Consider the following 19079-nt stretch of genomic DNA (forward strand, 5'->3'; position numbering starts at 1 on the left):
GTTGGAGTGTATTTAGGGCCTTAATCAGAGATGGACTCGATGCTAATATTTCTGCAGCTGAGCGATTATCGGTAAATCGTATGGCGCATGCGTCACGGTACATTACCGTAGTCGCTTGCAGTGACTACTAACCCGCAGTGTGATTGACAGTCAGGGAGCATTTGGGGGTAGGTAATGGGGGAGTGGCAGCAAAAAACACTGGCATGTCAAAACCGTTCTCAGGGCATATTGTAGCCTGCGCCGTGATCCCGTGCACAATAAAAATTGCGCCGGCAACTCAGAACGCACAGTCATTCTGCACGACCATAGGGTTAGTCAGAAGGCAGATTATCGAAGGATCTGCAGCCGATGCAGCGTCTTTATACGTAGACACTTGGATTTGAGCGTCTCAATATTCATCTAAACGTCTGTGAAGTTTGCATATATTCGCACAGCCGCTGCGTACAAATTCTCAGCTACGGTGGCATTAGTGCCCATCTCTGAATCATGCCCTATGTGCTTAATGGGATCTTATTTACTGAGAGATTGTTGTACCCCATGATGTAGGTATACATGGCAGCTACCACTCCTAATATACTAGTGTCTGTTGGTCAGTAACAGCCCTCAGCAATGCACAATGCACTTTGGGGGTCATTCAGACCCACTCGCAAGCGGCAGTACGCTCGCAAGTGGGTCGATGTTCCCCACTGCGCATGTGCACGACGGAGGGAGCTCCGTCGTGCGCATGCAAGAGATCCGGACTGCGACAGCCAAGCTGTCGCTCCGGGTCTCGCACCAAAGGGGGCGTGCTGTCGATGTTGATTGACAGCACGCCCCCTTTGGTGGGCGTGCCTGCCAGACGGAGGCGTTCCCATGGGAACGTCTACCGTCTGAAGCCGGCCCCACTGACATCACTAGTGATGTCAGTGGGAGTGATCACTCCAGGGCTTGTGGCAGGGAGACCCTACCGCAGGGTCTCCGTCGCAAGTCCGATGGTCGCGATGGTCAAGACCATCGCGACCATCTTTTTGGACGCTCGTATATGCTGTGGGTGGTGACCCACAGCTATACGAGCGTCCAGGAGGACGCTCCATTTTAATGGAGGAGGGCCCTGATTCAGAGCGAGCGCTCTGGTCAGAGCGTCCGGCTCTGAATCAGGCTCTTTGTCCATTCTTCACAATTGTCTCCCCCTCATTTACTGACTGTAATCATAGTATATAAAGAGATTAAACATATTTAAAGTCCAGTATAACACAGATAACATATTATTTTTGGGGGGTTTTTACTGGCAATGAAGCTAGGCGACTGCTTGTGCACCCATTGTGCTTATGTTATACTGCTGTACACAAGACTACAGAGCAGGATGGCATAGTTTCTGCAGGACCACAGTTTTGCTGCCCAGGCAAATTTATGCACAAGAGTGTCAAAGGATTTGCGCTCATTAGCACTTTAACATCGGGTCGTTACTGATGTCGAATGGGTTACACTAGTCTTCAGTTTCAAGTGAATGTCCTCTCACAACACCATGCTTAATGAGTAATCCTAACTGTGACTCAGGAATACAGCCTCCATCTGCCCGTTATATAATGTCTTCCTGTACAAGGAAATATTCGGATATAACGCTGCAGCATTTTGTAACAACTGACAGTACAATCTGTTCTCTCCTCTTTCAGTCTGATTTACATACCATTTACATTTTTTAAAACAGCTGATAACTGAACAGCCCACACCCTTTTTTCCATTTATTAGAATATGAAATAATAAGCATCATGTATAGATATACAGTGCATCAGGAAAGTATTCACAGCGCTTCACTTTTTCCACATTTTATGTTACAGCCTTATTCCAAAATGGAATACATTAATTTTTGTCCATAGTATTCTACACACAATACCCCATAATGACAGCGTGTAAAAAGTTTTTTTGAGATTTTTGCAAATTTAATTAAAATGAAAAACTAAGAAATCACATGTACTGTACATAAGTATTCATAGCCTTTGCTCAATACTTTGTTGATGCACCTTTGGCAACAATTGCAGCCTCAAGTCTTTTTGAATATGATGCCACAAGCTTGGCAGACCTATCTTTGGGCAGTTTCGCCCATTCCTCTTTGCAGCACCTCTCAAGCTCCATCAGGTTTGATGGGAAGCGTCGGTGCACAGCCATTTTCAGATCTCTCCAGAGATGTTCAATCAGATTCAAGTCTGGGCTCTGGCTGGGCCACTCACGGACACTCACAGAGTTGTCCTGAAGCCACTTGTTTGCTATCTTGGCTGTGTGCTTAGGGTCGTTGTCCTGCTGAAAGATGAACAGTCGCCCCAGCCTGAGGTCAAGAGCGCTCTGGAGCAGGTTTTCATCCAGGATGTCTCTGTACATTGCTGCATTCAGCTTTCCCTCTATCCTGACTAGTCTCCCAGTTCCTGCTGCTGAAAAACATCCCCACAGCATGATGCTGCCACCACCATGCTTCACTGTAGGGATGGTATTGGCCTGGTGATGAGCGGTGCCTGGTTTCCTCCAAACATAACGCCTGGCATTCACGCCAAAGAGTTCAATCTTTGTCTCATCAGACCAGAGAATTTTGTTTCTCATGGTCTGAGAGTCCTTCAGGTGCATTTTGGCACTCTCTCCACAGAGGTATGATGTAGCTCTGACAGAGTGACCATCGGGTTCTTGGTCACCTCCCTGACTAGGGCCCTTCTCCCACGATCGCTCAGTTTAGATGGCCGGACAACTCTAGGAAGAGTCCTGGTGGTTCCGAACTTCTTCCATATATGGATGATGGAGGCCACTGTGCTCATTGGGACCTTCAAAACAGCAGATATTTTTCTGTAACCTTCCCCAGATTTGTGCCTCGAGACAATCCTGTCTCCGAGGTCTATAGACAATACCTTGGACTTCACGCTTGGTTTGTGCTCTGACATGCACTGTCAAGTGTGGGACGTTATATAGACAGGTGTATGCCTTTCAAAATCATGTCCAAACAACTGAATTTACCACAGGTAGACTCCAATTAAGCTGTAGGAACATCTCAAGGATGATCAGTGGAAACAGGATGCACCTGAGCTCAATTTTGAGCTTCATGGCAAAGGCTGTGAATACTTATGTACATGTGATTTCTTAGGTTTTTTTTTATTTTTTTTATTAAATTTGCAAAAATCTAAAAAAAAAAAAAACATTTTACACGCTGTCATTATGGGGTATTGTGTGTAGAATTTTGAGGACAAAAATTAATTTATTCAATTTTGGAATAAGGCTGTAACATAGCAAAATGTGGAAAAAGTGAAACGCTGTGCATACTTTCTGGATGCACTGTATATTAAATGGCAACCATCTGAATTTAAACAGTAATTACATGATCATTTTAATCAAGCTACTGCCCCGGTGTGACCGATGATGGCGTATGAGATAGCACCAATTGGTATTACAGTGTACATGAATGCTAAAAGTCTTAGTCCTTGCACATTCGGCCGCATGGATGTACACAAGAGAAGGACTTTGTGGTATTTGCATAGACTCACAGAAGGACGTCACAAGCCCAGGTGAGGCGCTGTGTCCTGTGTCGCAGTGGGAATTGGTATGAAATACTGCCGGCCCCATGGCCGGCGGTTCGATTCCCGTCAGCGGCAGCCCGACAGGAGCAGAGTGCGACACAGCGGAAATCCCGATCGTGGATAGGTAAGTATTTACTAACCTAACCCCCCTAACCCTAGCCCTCCTTAAGGGTGCCTAACCCAAACTTCCCCCCCAAGTGCCTAACCCTAATCCCCCCTCTAAGTGCCTAACCCTAACCACCCCCTTCCCCGCTGCCTAAACCTAAGTCCCCCGGTGGGGTGCCTAACCCTAAGTCCCCCCCGGGGGGTGCCTAACCCTAACCCTCCCTCCCCCTAGCCTAACCCTAACCCTCCCGGGGGGGTGCCTAACCCTAAGTCCCCCGCCGGAGCCCTAAACCTAACCCTCCCCCCCGCGGCTGTCCGCTCGCGGCGCCCGGCACCGCTACGATCGGGATGCCGGGCGCCGGTGTCCCGGCGTCGGGGAAATGCGGGCGTCTACATCTAGACGCCCGGCATTTCACCCTTGCCGGGAAATGACAGTCGGGAAGCCGGCTGCCGGTATTTAGGCAGTCGGCTTCCCAATTGCCTCCCATCGCAGTGTTACAGGGGCACTCTGGTGGGTCTTCTGCTCCCATATCCCATGGAAGCTAAAGAACGCTGCATTGACCTGCTGGATATACGCCTGGTACCTCCTGCATTAAATGTGGATGTGATTAGAGCCAATGTCGCTTGTCTGTTACCACGGACATTTCTGGCCAGACGCCACTGGCCACGATCATTACGCACCCGTGGTCGGCCACTATGCTATCCACTGTGGGTGGTAATGCCTTCTATGAGGTATTCCCAGTACACATGTGACACCGTAGATGGAGGATGTTGAATGTTCGCACAACTTCGAAAGTGGAATGTCCCGTCCATCAGGCTCCCACTATCCTGCCCCGTTTGCACTCCAATAATTCACGTCGCCTTGCCATGAGCAGCCTAGCTGGTGTTCAATCATGAGATGTCAGATTACAAATGATGCAGGCCTAGGCAATTCCAAGACGTCACTATATGGTGGCACAGCCTACCATTACCAATACATACTTTTGGCACTTCAGTGTGTGTGTATATGTAGACAAAAGTGATTGGACACCGACAGCAAATAGATCAATGAGATTTTATTGATGTCAGTACTGTGTAGGTCCACCACGTGCAGTGATTACTACAGACACCCTTCTTGGCAAACTGTCCTGGATAACAGTAGACGGTATGTTTTGCCATTCCACCTTAAGTACAGTGACCAACTGTGACACTGAAGAAGGTTGAGTCGGCCTAGAACGCATCCGTTGCTCCAATTCATCCCCAAAGGTTCTAAATGAGGTTAAGATCTGGACTCTGAGCTGGCCAGTCCATCCGGGTTACCGAATTTTCTGTATAGAAGTCCAGCATCGCCCTGGGAACAGGTGGCATTGTCGTCCTGATAAAAACATGCGTTGTTTCTGTAGAACTGTAAATGCATGGGCCTCCCTACCAAGTGTTTTTGTCAAAACAGCCACATTAGTGGCCATTTGGAACTCGTGTGCAGTGGCATGCATGGTATGTATTTCTCTTGCGCGGGGGTATCCAATCACTTTTGTCTACATAGTGCTACCAGGGGTCCCTATTTGGAAGCAGGTTGCAGAACTCGCCAGACAGGGGCGGAGTTGGCTCCAGCCAGAAGACCGCACTAACGCTCAGACTGTAGAGAGGATGGTTATTGACCAGTGTATAAGAACCCTAGTCAGTATATGCAGCGCTGGGTCATACACGCTGATCCTCAATATCTAGAGGAATTAAGTACAGTGTTGGAGTGGTATGAGACCACAGGAAATATCACAAAAATGCCAGAAAAGAAACCAGGGAATGAGCGACCCGTTAAGATGGCACACCATTGGCCTGTGACCCTGACTGTCACCCCTTCTCAAGGAAATGCCGCTGGAGATGCCAGGGTCATTTGCTATGAGTGTGGAGAGTCAGGTCATGTAAGGCGGGACTGTCACAGAAAAACAGAGCCTATGGAGTGTGGGGTTGCTAGTATGGGTGCTATGTACCCTGCTTTTTGCACGATGGTACCCCTGGATTCCAGTCTCCCGTTAATGTGGGAAACTGTGTTACTGAATGGCCGAGAACTCCCAGCTATTATAGACTCAGGGAGTGAGCTAACCCTGATCTCAGAGGCTGTCCTGCACAGGGCAGTGGAAAAGGTGCCAGGGTTAGTACAAGTACTCTGCGTTCATGGGTCCACAGAAAACTTCTCACGAGTGTGAGTGAGTCTCACCATAGAGGGGCGCGCTTATGAGGTGGTCGCCGCAGTCTTGAGCTTCCCTATCATATTGGAACACAATTTTCAAGGATTTGCTGAGCTCTTAAAGCAGGCCTGGCCAGCCTGTGGCTCTCCAGCTGTTTTTGAAACTACAAGTCCCAGCATGCCCTGCAACAGTTTTAGCATTCCCTAATAGCAAAACTGTAGCAGGGCATGCTGGGACTTGTAGTTTCCCAACAGCTGGAGAGCCACATGTTGGCCAGGCCTATCTTAAAGGAACCACAGAGACAATGCCAATGTAAAGTCTCCAAGACCCTACCTCCAAAAAGGGAGAAAAGTGGAACAGCACAGCCAGTCCTCTTTTGAGAAAGAACCTATGCGCAATCAGCGTCCACAGATTTTGTAACTGCTGACTGTTAAGCACAAGGAGAGCTGGAACATTTCCTTTTATGTTTGTTTGCTTATTTTCTGTTATGTGCCTGTGTGTATCCAGGCCTATGCTCACGTACAGTATGCTAAGGTTCAGTGTCTGCTCCATTAAAATACACTGCTTTACCAAGTACCTGCCTGTCTGGATTCCTCATTTCTATACCCCGTGTTACAATAGACAACGCAGAAAGCTGATCAAAATACTTTCGAGCCCATTTATCAACAATCGCATCTGCAGTGCGATATGGGCACGTATTGTATAAATGCGTTACAATGATGTTATTAACATGGGTGGCCGGCTTGGGGAGGAGGGTGGTTGGGGGCAGGTGGTGACGGGAGGATCCTGGGTGAATAAAAAAAGAGGTGGGTAAATGGAGAATGAAAATAAATGTCCAGAAAAAATAGTCAGACACAGGTCACAAATCCCCATGAGTAAATGCGTTAATTTCTTGAAAGGTCCCACACAATAGTTTGGTAGCAATCCTTCTCAGTGCTTCATGTAGCAGAAGGTTCTAACCAAGTACGTGATGCACTACTGCATGTGAAACTGACTTGTCAGTGATTGGTGAGGGATGCAATCGCTGGAAAGTGGGTATGTGTGTCTATACTAAGTAGTATATTATGCAAACAACTACTGGCATTACCGCTGAACAAAGAGGCCCCCTGGGTATTTTGCCTCCTAAGCTCCCCGTACAGGGAGCTACCCAAGGACCACAGGACCAAAGATACAATCCTGCCGGAAATTCTAACACCCCTCATTCTTCCACCTGGTGAGCAAACACTCTCACCCCTGCCTGAGCAGTACTACTTTCCTGGAAGGAATTAGGCACTTCATAGTGCCTTCAATTCAAAGGAACGGAGACCTGACGCCGGCGATCTCACCCCCCCTCACCACTTACCGGTAAGTCAGTTTTACAATTGGACATTTATTTTCAATCCCCATTTGCTCGCCCTGTTTTTGGATTTACTCTGGATTTTTCCCCCTCACCATTGGCTCCTTACCCATCCCACTCCCCGAGCCGGCCTCTCATGTTAATGTCATTGTTGTACCACATTGATACAATACAGTCTTTTGAACAGCAGTCTGTGTAATTGTCTTTCTTTTCCCTGCTCATTAGGACACACATACTCATCCATACCCAAAAACACTATGAACATCATTCAGAGCCGCTCTCAAAAAGCGAGCGCTCGCTCTGAATGAGGGCGGACGCTTTTTTTTTTTTTTTTTTAGCTGGGCACTCGCTGAGCTGTGGGTGACCACCCATAGCTTTTGCGAGCGGCCAGGTGATGGTCGCGACCATCGGGCTTGCGACGAGACCCTTGTGGTAGGGTCTCGTTTGCCGCAAGCCCCAGTGAGCTTCCTGCTCTAATAGAACAGGAAGCTCACTACTGACATCACCAGTGATGTCAGTAGGGCCGCCCACAAACGGCAGGCGTTCCTTCAGGAACGCCACCGTTTGTCCAGCCACTCCCCATCCCGCCTACAAAACGGGGCGAGCTGTCGATCAACATCGACAGCCGCCCCGTTTGTAGCGAGCCCAAGAGCGAGTGAATTTCTCGCTCGCTCCGGGGCTTGCGCTCGGCGCGTGCGCAGTGCCCCACCATCGACTCGCTGGCGAGCGCATAGCGCTTACGAGCGGGTCTGAATGAGGGCCTATGTACACTAACAAACACTTGTAAAGTCAATTCAGGTGCAGCGCGGTGTCACTCACCCTCTTTTTTATATTTACTTCTGTATAAGGCTAGACACAGTAGTGACATGGCAACTTCAACTACAACTAGCCACATCGAGTGAGGGGAACAATTATCACTACCAGCTTGTAATGAGAACTTTACTGTTTTGCTTCAATCTTTATTTGTCAATAATAAGAGCACCACTCGGAACATAGGGCCCGATTCAGACCCGCTCGCTAGATGCGTTCGCACGCACCCAAAGTATGCAAATCCTGTAATCGCATGGCAAGGCATTAGCACACCCACTATGTCTTGGCGTGCGATCGCTGTATGTATCTAGACGCCCACCAGCCTGTGACGCCCACTTTCCCACGTCATATCCAGGAAGTGTATTCAACAATCGGTAACATCGGACCCATACGCAGCACTTGTGGCTGACCATACCCTACCGCAAGCACTGCGAGTGCTTTAGTGTTTAATTCAGCCATGCCACGTGTATTATGACGCTGCATCTTAATTATGCACGCCTATGAAATGGCGTTAAGATGCTCAGACACGCCTGCGTTCGCACCACCACACCCGTTTCCATCGACCATCCCGTCAGCACCCACAAATGGCTTGTCCTGTCATTGATGCTAGCGAGCTAGCTATGCACAGTGAGCGAATGCTTCCCAATGGCATGGACTAGTTTACGCACGCGCACTGCGACATACGCATGCGCACATTGCAAACATCGGCAGGCTACGTGTGATCGCAGCCTAGCCAGCGGGTCTGAATCAGGTCCATAAACCCCTTTCTCGTGCCATTTTGTTTATCCTGTGTTCCCATCCCCCTCTTTCATCCACTGGTTCTGACCTAAGGAGTGGTCCAGGCCCCCAGCAGCTGTGCGGCGAGTCTGTAAATGTAAACATTCTACCATTATTATTATTTTAATAAGCCAGGAAAGTAAACCACAGCTGAGACGAGCTTGGTGCCACTTACTTTGCACACCACTTGTACTTTGTGGCAAGCAGCCTGGGTTAATCCTCAATCAGCTGTTTAGAGACAGAATAAAAAGTTGACAACCCCGGGAAGGTGTGTAATATAAAGCTGGACCCACCACTACTTTGAACAATTATCGTTCAGTGTATGGACCTAAATAATGATTGTTCACCACCTGAAAAAAGTTCTGGATCATTCACTTTGGTTTTCAAGCCTGCCCGATTCACCTGACCATCGTTCAGCCAACTTCAGGCTGTGAATGGAGATCGCCTCCAGATGTCATGTAGTGTATGGATGTACTCCAGCTATGGGGTATTCATCTTCTCCCATATCGTCTGCACTATCATGCAGTGTATGGCCGGCATTATTGCCTCTGCTTCACTGTGACCTGGAAAAAACCTTTGTGTGGGCAACTTAAGTTTTGTGTCTTCCAAGGGTTCAAGGGGGTTCTGATTCCAGAGACTTAAGGATCAGGTGAAGATTCCTTAGTGCTATAAAAAAGGTACGATGTGTGCACAAATCCTTTGGGCTGCTTGAAGAAGTTTTAAGCAGCCAAAAGGAGTGGGGAATAAGCCCTAGTGCTCTCAACTGTGGTCCAATTCCAGAACTATTGATATGATTGCTGCTAGTATATCACACGCACTGGATTTCCTTCAAGAAGATTAAAAAGAAAAAAAAAAGACTTGACCCTTAGTACAGGTTTCATTGCTTAGTATATTCCTACATACAAGATTGGTGTTCCATGGGAACATGCAGAAAAGCTTCCTGTAAGTCTGTTGACATCAGCAAATCTCCTTTTTCTATTGCACTAAGAATAGAGTTCACTGATTCCGCGCAGAAATGTTTTGCAAGCACATATTGATTGAGAACTGTTCAAAGACCCCCCCTCTACCAGGAAGAGTCTGTATGAGAAGCCCCCACCTCTTTTGGTGAGAGGTGCTTGAGAATTTACCTACTTTGGTATGTGCGTGTTTAAATTGCTGCATAGATCCATCACATACTGTATACAGAGGATGAGGGAGTGTTGAGATTCTTGCTTATCACTCAAAATTGTACCTTGCATACAAAGACCTGTATACAGCAGTCTTGTTTAGTGTGTACTCAGGCCTCCACATAGAGTATGTTGTAATTCTGACACCCAGTGGATCTGTTGCAGGATACATTGACCGGTAGTCATTGCAGATATCTCTATTGCCTCCATCTAACAGGTGAAAAGGATCTTTTAGATGCTGTACCTGTTTACAATCTAGTCTGTTGTTTGCTTGGATGAAGAGTTTGAGCTTGTTTGAACCCCTGTTCTGAAGCCCCAGGAAATGATCTCCTGTTCAGTATATTCCAACAACAAATGTCTTTGGGAAGTGTGGTCAAGCCATACTTAGATCAAAATGTGGTGGGGTTTGAAAAATTTATGGGATCCTGCGCACATTGACGGCGAGTTTTAGCTCAAAACCACTGTATTTACTAAATGAATTTGACTTTCTAAAATGAACCAGTTGTTGATCACTGTCTGTTTCCAAACGTCTGTTCCTGCTGCAAATCCATCGGGTTGTGTACAACTCAGGTCTATAGCCATAGGCTGAGAAATAGCCTGTTGGAAGCAATGAATCAGCCACCTTAAGGGGGATTCTAACGTAGTGAGTTTTATGGACCCCATGGTCTTCACCTGGACCTTCAGCAAGATGCTATGGGGCTTCATTAATGGGAGCTTGCAGATTGTGGCCCATTAGCTGCCCCTCAGATGTGACTAACTTGAAAGTCATATAACGAAGTACAGAATCGGGAGACTGGAGAATGGTCAGACAAGCATGGGTCAGGGTCAAAAGTTAAGATTCAAATACTGAGACAGGCAGAGATCAAGGGCACAAGTTATATGATGGTGTTCCTGACCTCTGCCTGCTGCACTAACACAGGTTCAAAGACTGGATCAAACAAGCAAGAGGGACTGGTACACAGAAATTCAAACAGAAGCACATAATGCCAGAGCCAGTTAGCGAGACCTAATATTGTGGCAGCTTGCAGGAGCCAGAGTGGGGTTTAAAAGGCAAGTCACACCTAAATCTCCTGCCACAGTGACGTCAGAGGTCATCTGACCGACAATTTAAATTTAAAGCAGATGCCACATGCTTGCCCTAAGATGGTACACTTGCAGCAGCATGGTGCCTAGCACCACTCACTGCCTTGCTGAGCTAAGGAGAGACAGGAAAAAAAACAATGAAGGAAGGGGGAGTTGCTTTATACACCTTCCAGGTGTGTCAGATTATTATCCTGCCTTTACCCAGCTGAGTAAGGATTAACCCATTCACCAGGACAGGTGCGGTATGATATGTCAACATTCAGAATGTCAACACCAGAATGTCGATATGGATGTTATGTTGTCATGTAGATTAATGTTGACATGTACGTTCAGTAATTCAGCAGTCAAAATGTCGACACCTAACCCTAATCTTAAATATAGCACTAAAATGCTATATCGACATTTTGAACCTTCACATGCACATTGTCAACATAATGAACATGTCAGCAATATCACCATTTTGACTTACTTTACATCAAAATGGTACATGTCGACATTAGCGACATTATGACTGTCGACATTTGGAACATGTCGACATTATGGCCGGATAACAACCAGGACTGCCATTTCATATTGTTAAGCTGGGTACACACTAGGTCGGCAGACAGGCCGACCTATCTGACGATTGGTAAGTGTATACACATTTACCAATTTTTTGCCTGATGTGCCGGGCTTGGCAGCTCAACTGGGTGGGCTTTTAAATGGTCAATCGTGTACGGGTGATCGGTGGGTCGCCCTTACACACCAGCAAATCTGGTGCTGCACAGCATATCTGTTAAATCTTTGAATTACGTAGTTCACAGACATATCTGCTGTACACACACGGCAATGCACTATAGATATATCGCCTGTTCAATGGAACAGGCAATATATCTACCAGTGTGTTCCCAGCATTATACTCTCTTAGAAGAGAAGACAGAGGTGTACCTACTAACGATCTAGTGAGGAGGAGGTACAGAGTAGAGCAGGGGTCTTCAACCTTTTACACAGTGTGGGCCACATTGAAAAAATCAACGAAGCCCGAGGGCCACTAATCTATACGCCACACAGTAACACAATCTTAATTCACCCAATTCACATTACACCACATAGTCGTGTCCCTTATTCATGTATGACACACAGCAGTGCCCCTTTTACACAATGCCCACATTTGTGCCCCTTATACACAATGCCCACAGCAGTAGTGCCCCTAATGCAATGCCCACTGTAGTGGTGCCCCTTATGCAATGCCCCTTATGCAGTCCCCCCAGTATTGGTAGTGCCCCTTGTGCAGTGCCCCCAGTAGTGGTAGTGCCCCATGTGCCGTGCCCCCAGTAGTGGTAGTGCAGTGCCCACAGTGGTAATGCCTCTTATGTAGTGTCCCCAGTGGTGGTAGTACCCCTTATTCAGTGCCCCCAGTAGTGCTGCCCATTATGCAGCTCCCACAGTGGTAATGCCTCTTATGTAGTGCCACCAGTAGTGGTAGTACCCCTTATTCAGTGCCCCCAGTAGTGCTGCCCCTTATGTAGAGCACACAGTGGTAATGCCCCTTATGCAGTGTCCCCAGTAGTGGTAGTGCCTAGTGCCCCTTATGTAGTGCCCTCAGGAGTGGTGCCCCTTATGCAATGACCCCTAGTAGTAGTGCCCCCAATATTAATACCCCTAGTAATAGTGTCCCTAATAGTAATGCCCCCTAGTAGTAGTGCCCCTAATAGAAATGCCCCCTAGTAGTAATGCCCCCTAGTATTAGTGCCCCTAATAGTAATGCCCCCTAGTAAGAGTGCCCCTAATAGTAATACCCCTAGTAAGAGTGCCCCTAATAGTAATACCACTAGTAATAGTGCCCCTAATAGAAATGCCCCCTAGTAGTAGTGCCCCTAATAGAAATGCCCCCTAGTAGTAGTGCCCCTAGTAGTAGTGAAGCCACTTACAAAAAAAAAAATACTACTACTTACCTTAAACCACGCTCCCACTTCTGTTGCCTCTGGTACGCCCGGCTGCTCTTCTGTCTGAACTATGGGAGAGACGTCATGATGTCTCTCCCATAGTGCACTGCAGGAGCCGGAAGCCGGAGCTCAGGAGTGAGCTCCAGCCTCCTGCTGGCGGTGCAGGTAGGGAGCCAGGCGCCCGCTGGCAACAAAATCTCAGCGGGCGCCCGGAAAATGGAGCCTGTTGGCTGGCTGCAAGGAACAGCTACCCCCGGTCGACGGGCCACCCAACAGAGCTCCGCGGGCCACGGGTTGAAGACCCCTGGAGTAGTGGGTTACTTCCTCTCTGGAAGTGCCTTTAAATCTTTTCTCACCCCTCCCACATCCAGGGGGTCATTCAAACCCGGTCGTTAGCGCCGATGCGCCCGGACCGGGTCGATGGCCCCCCACAGAGCATGCGCACGACGGCGCCGGTGCCGTCGTGTGCATGCGTGAGACCCGCTACGACCGACAGCGCCGGACGTAGCGGGTCTCGATCCAAAGGGGGCGAGCTGTCGATGTTGATTGACAGCTCGCGCCGTTTGGAAGGCGGGCCGGGGGGGTGGCAGCCCAAACGGGGGCGTTCCCATGGGAACGCCTGCCGTTTGGGGGAGGCCCCACTGACATCACTAGTGATGTCAGTGGAGAGCTTCCGGCTCAGACAGAGCCAGAAGCTCTCCGGGGCTTACGACAAGGGAGACTCTACCCTAGGGTCTCGTCGTAAGCCCCGATGGTCGCGATGGTCTCTGACCATCGCGACCATCACCCGAGCGGTCGTTAGAGCTGTGGGTGTTAACCCACAGCCTAACGACCGCAACAGAGGCGGGCGGTCAGGATGCAAGCGGCCGCCCAGTTTCTGAGCGACCGCTTGCATCCTCCGACCGCCTCTGAATGAGGCCCCCAATCCCCTGACTACTGCCAGTGAACATGAGCTTACGTCCTACTTCAAGGACAAGATTGAGAAGTTCCGGTATGGTCTTTAGCCAGCAACTTGCTCAGTTCCTTCCCAAATGAAGATGAAGTATCTACGCTGTTCTTATCTCCCTACTATACTACCTCTCCTCTTCATCCTATACCCTGACAAATCAGTCAAGCCCCCGCCTCCTGTGCTCATCCCAATTTAACAAAATCTGTAATCTCTCTCAAATTACCGTCCCTTCCCTCAGCGGAATCGGTATGTAATACTGACAGCGGCAGCCAGATGGGTCGGAATCAGCAGGTAAGTACTCTAACCCTCCCCCTACCCTAACCCTCCCTTAGTGTTGCCTAACCCTAACCCCCCTCCCCCTCTAGTGGTGCCTAACCCCCTCTTTTTCCTACCCTAACCCTCCCGGGGGGTGCCTAACCCTAAGTCCCCCTGGGGTTCCTTTAAGCTAACCCCCCCACGCGGCTACACGCAAAGACACCCGGCTAACCTTCATTTGGTAAGCCGGGTGTCGGGATTTAGTAGTGGGGATAATGATAGGCGTTGGGATTTCGACGCCTATCTTTAGTCCCATGTCGGGATGTAGGTGTCGGGATATTAGCGGGCGGTATAAGTATCCTGACCACATTCCCCCTCAGCACCCATGCCCCTCCAAGCTGCTTCAGAGACTTACCTATTACCTACATCCGCTTTGGCTTTTGCACCCAACACTCCACAGATTCAGCACTGACTAAAGTGTTCAATGATTTGATCACTGCTGCGTCTAATGGCCACTACACATGTCTAATTCTCCTGGATCTCATCTCGCATTTGACAGTGTTGTCCACTCTCTTCTCATATAAACGTTACAGTCACTAGAGCCTATCACGGTTCTCATCCTACTTATCACATCGCTGTTTAAGTGTTTGCTTCTCTGGATCCACCTCCACCGGCTCAGTCCGAGGTCCTCTAATTTTCTCTATCTATACCACATCTCTTGGACAACTATCTGCATACCTCTCCTCTCCTGACCTGCCACCGTACGTGTTGGCCTGTGTTACTGTATGTCTTTCTGCTATTTCATCTTTGATGTTTTCTCACCACCTCAACCCCAAATTTTTTCAAATGCAGGACTAATAATATTTCCACCGGACAAGAGGTGCTACCTACCTGACATCTCTATTTCTGTGACAGCATGACAGTAAGCCCTACCCCTCAAGCTCACTGCCCCTTGACTCAGAACTGACCTTTGCTCCCCACATCCAATCTGTATCCAAAGCATGTTACATGCAGTGCTTAAAGTGGTCCTAGAGAGGGGGTGGAACTCACCCCCTTCCCCCCTGTGGGAGACACACCCCTAGCCACTCCCCTTCCTGCCCAGCTATCTGCACCAGGCTGGGCTCTCTCCGGACCAGCCGGCATAGCTGTCAGCAGACCAGCCAAGGCCGCCTTCATTGCTGCGGGCCCCGGTGCGTTGAACCGGCTGCACCACGGTAGTGCTGCTGGGAGTGCTGCTCTGCCCTCCCAGCAGCGTGATCATGTGACATCACGTCACGGCAGCACTTAAATAGCCCGCTGAGCAGCCTGAATGTCAGGATGCAGAGCTGCTCTGCGCTTCCGTGCACGGCTGTGGCGTTATAAATTTAAAAGAAAAAAAAAGCGCGATTCTAATGGGTGGTCCAGTGCCCACCTGGAGCACCCCATAGTTTCACATATGCTTCTTAATCAGGCAGCCGCATCTGTCTGTACTTTATTACTGTGCCCAGGCAAGGTGGGCGGGCAGAGGCGGAACGGGTTTCGCCTCCAATTACAAATGACGGAACGCAGTTCCGCCCCATGTCGGCCCACTTAAACCCCTGGTTACAATGGATCTAAGAAATATCTCCAGATTATACACCCATATCTCACAGTGGGCTTCACAAAAACTCTAATTCGTACAACCATCCTCCCCCGCATTGGTTATTGCAATAGTCTTCTTACTGGTCTTCCCCGGTTAGATTTTCATCTCTACAATCTATACTAAATGCAGCTGCTAAAGTGATCTTCCTTGCAAGAAGTTCTTCTGCTGTTCCGCTCTGTCAGTCCCTACATTGGTTGCCTGTATTTTATCGAACTGAATGTAAAATACTTCTGTTTACATATAAGGCAATCATCAACACTACACCAAACATACATCTGCACAGGGAGAACATACAGGGACAAATTTACCAAGATGGGAGTTCTATTAAGAAGGGATGTCGCCCATAGCAACCAATCACATTCTACTTCTCATTTATCTAGCACGGGTGGGGAACATTTTTTCTGCTGAGGGCCATTTTGATATATATAACATCATTCGTGGGCACGGTACATGCCACGCCCCTCCATGTGACATCACACAGGGCAGAGCCACAATCGCCGTTGAGGATGCTCCGGGGAGGTGTAAGGGCAGTGGTGTGACCGTCAAAAGGGTCCTAAGGATGCTCCAGGCGGCACTGCTGCATAGATTCTGGCTGCAGGGTGCCATTCTGGACACCCTGCTAGCCAGATGAGGCTAGCAGAGAAAAGCTCAGAGGACCAGACCAAATGACTCCGATGGCCTTATACGGCCCCTGGGCCCGAGGGTCCCCATCCCTGATCTAGCACCTTCTAGAAAATAATACCCGGAATCTGACTGGTTGCTATGGGCAACATAACTTCTTAATAGAACTCCCATCTTAGTAAATTTACCCCACAGAATCCACACATATAGGGCCATTGTGAGAATCGAACCCAAGATCTCAGAGCAGTAATGGTAACCATGAGACCATCAGTGCTGCCATTTTGTTCCCATTTGTAATGTGAAATGGAGTATGCTGGCACTATATAAGTAAATGTTTAATCTATAAATAAAGGGAAGAAATACTTCTTATTTTGTAGAGCTGTTCAAATGCCAGAAGAGCTTCATTGTGTGACTATCCATATTACAAAGCAATAGGAAGTCTTCCAGCTATATTATGCCCCCCTTCATCACTCTCCACATTGTTTAGCAGTGCTCCTCATAGTGACTGCAGGAGGAGGTAAAAATGGTCATTTTGCAGTATACAATACACCAAACCTTCTGACTAAAGGTGGGTACACACTACACAATATCTTGAGCGACTGGAATCGGCCACTATAAAGATGCCGATGCACTCCCGTGGGTCGTCCGTCGCATCCTCAGATCTTTTGTACATGCAGAACTATCTGGGGATTTTGTACATGCAGAAAGATCTGGGGATGTCACTAGCGATGCCATGCTGCCGAATGCAGAATGGCCCCCGCTTCCCCCCCACCCCCCACCCTACGTTGCTGCCGGCATCGGCAAGTGTGTATGCACTTGCCGATGCCCTGTCCTTCGCACACGATAGATCGGCTGGGTACACATCATCTAATGTGTACCCAGCTTAGATAATTTTTGGATAAGAGATACTGTAGTGTACCTGACTGTAAGTGCCTGTATGGTGGTGGGATAGACGTATATCAAAGGCCGTATCGCCCTAATGGCAGAATGCACCAACTAATTCAGGTTTTATTTGAAATATTTGTATTAATAGAGCACTGCAGGAGCAATCATAAATAAAATGACCGATACAGAATACAAACTATTAGAAAAACTGCAAAATGAACATCCTCCCACGTCTTCTCTACTTGTTCCAAACCTTACTGGTTAAAGTTCCAGAATCAGTTTTAGCTCAATTACATACCCGGTTCCTTCAATTTGTCTGGAATAACTGGGCCCCTAAAACGGGATTCTCGATCCTACGGAGACCCGTGGCGGAGGGGGGGGGGAGGAATAGCTTTCCCAGACATCTTCTTATACTATTTTGCCTCTCATTTAAGATAAAGCTATTGCTTGGTTCGCCTCTTCCTCCACTCTTAGATGACTCCAGTTGGAAACAGACCTATTTCATGTTACTTCATTGGCCTTCCAACTCCTAATTCCAGGTCCCCCTACATTAACCTGTATCCCGTTCTTCATTTTACCTCCCAGACTTGGGACTACTGTACCCGCCATTTCAAACTCCTCTCATCTCCCTCTTCCCTTACTCCTTTATGGGATAATCCTATCTTCCCACCTGGCAAATCGTTTCGTTCCCGTCCCTGGATATGTAGAAATATTCGCTTTGTTATAGATGTTTTGGATGACGGTACCTGTATGCCGCTACCTGACATTGTAACTAAATTCAACTTCCCGGAGGCATACCCATTTATATGTTTTCAGATAAGGCACTTTGTAGCCTCCCTGAATATTTCCATACCATTCTGCTCTATGTCTACTCTAGAATCTCTGTGTTATCACAGGCCCCTAACTCAGGGCATTATATCTGCCACTTATTCTCTCCTTTTATCGTATAGGCAGTTTCCTTCTGCATCGTTTGTACTTCAGTGGGAAAAGACTTGGCGCGACTACCTGATGAGCAATCGTGGTCTGATATTTATATGTCTATCTCAAAAACATTTATTTCATCCTCGGTTAAGGAAAATGCCTATAAGATATTTTTAAAGATGGTACTTGGGGTCTCATTCAGACCCGCTCGCAAGCGGGTCGATGTTGGGCTCTGCGCGCGCACAGCGGCCGCACTGCGAGTGCGCAAGCCCCGGAGCGAGAGAGAAATTCTCTCGCTCCGGGGCTCACTACAAAAGGGGCGGCTGTCGATGGTGATCGACAGTTCGCCCCGTTTTGTAGGCGTGGCGGTGGGGTGGCTTCACAAACGGAGGCGTTCCCAAACGAACACCTGCCATTTGTGGGCGGCCCCACTGAGGCTGTCGATGGTGATCGACAGTTCGCTCCGTTTTGTAGGCGTGGCGGTGGGGTGGCTTCACAAACTGAGGCGTTCCCAAACAAACGCCTGCCATTTGTGGGCGGCCCCACTGACATCACCAGTGATGTCAGTGGGAGAGCTTCCAGCTCTATTAGAGCCGGAAGCTCTCTGGGGCTTGCGGCAGACTAGACCCTACCAAAAGGGTCTCGTCGCAAGCCCCGATGGTTGTGATGGTCTTGACCATCGCGACCATCAACCTGGCCGCTCTTTTTAGAGATGCGGCCGCCCTCATGCAGAGCGAGTGCTCGCATTTTGCGAGCGGCACTGAATGAGGTAATTGGTCCCCACTAGATTACACCAAATGTTTCCTTCTGTCGCCCCTCAGTGCTGGAGAGGTTGTGGCGCTGTAGGCTCTTTTATTCACATATGGTGGACATGCGCCAAAATAGCATTATACTGGGATAAGATTGCAAATTTAATAAGCAAAGTGA

The 19079-nt window shown here is 48.4% G+C and overlaps 1 protein-coding gene across 1 annotated transcript in view; it reads left to right on the forward strand.

The window, feature by feature from the left end:
- Positions 1-19079, forward strand: part of SPTBN4 (spectrin beta, non-erythrocytic 4) — a 172915-nt gene that overhangs the window by 83254 nt on the left and 70582 nt on the right. The window lies entirely within an intron of this gene.

The sequence above is a fragment of the Taudactylus pleione genome, unplaced genomic scaffold (assembly GCF_031769625.1).
Source record: "Taudactylus pleione unplaced genomic scaffold, aTauple2 ptg000507l, whole genome shotgun sequence".
NCBI lineage: Eukaryota > Metazoa > Chordata > Amphibia > Anura > Myobatrachidae > Taudactylus > Taudactylus pleione.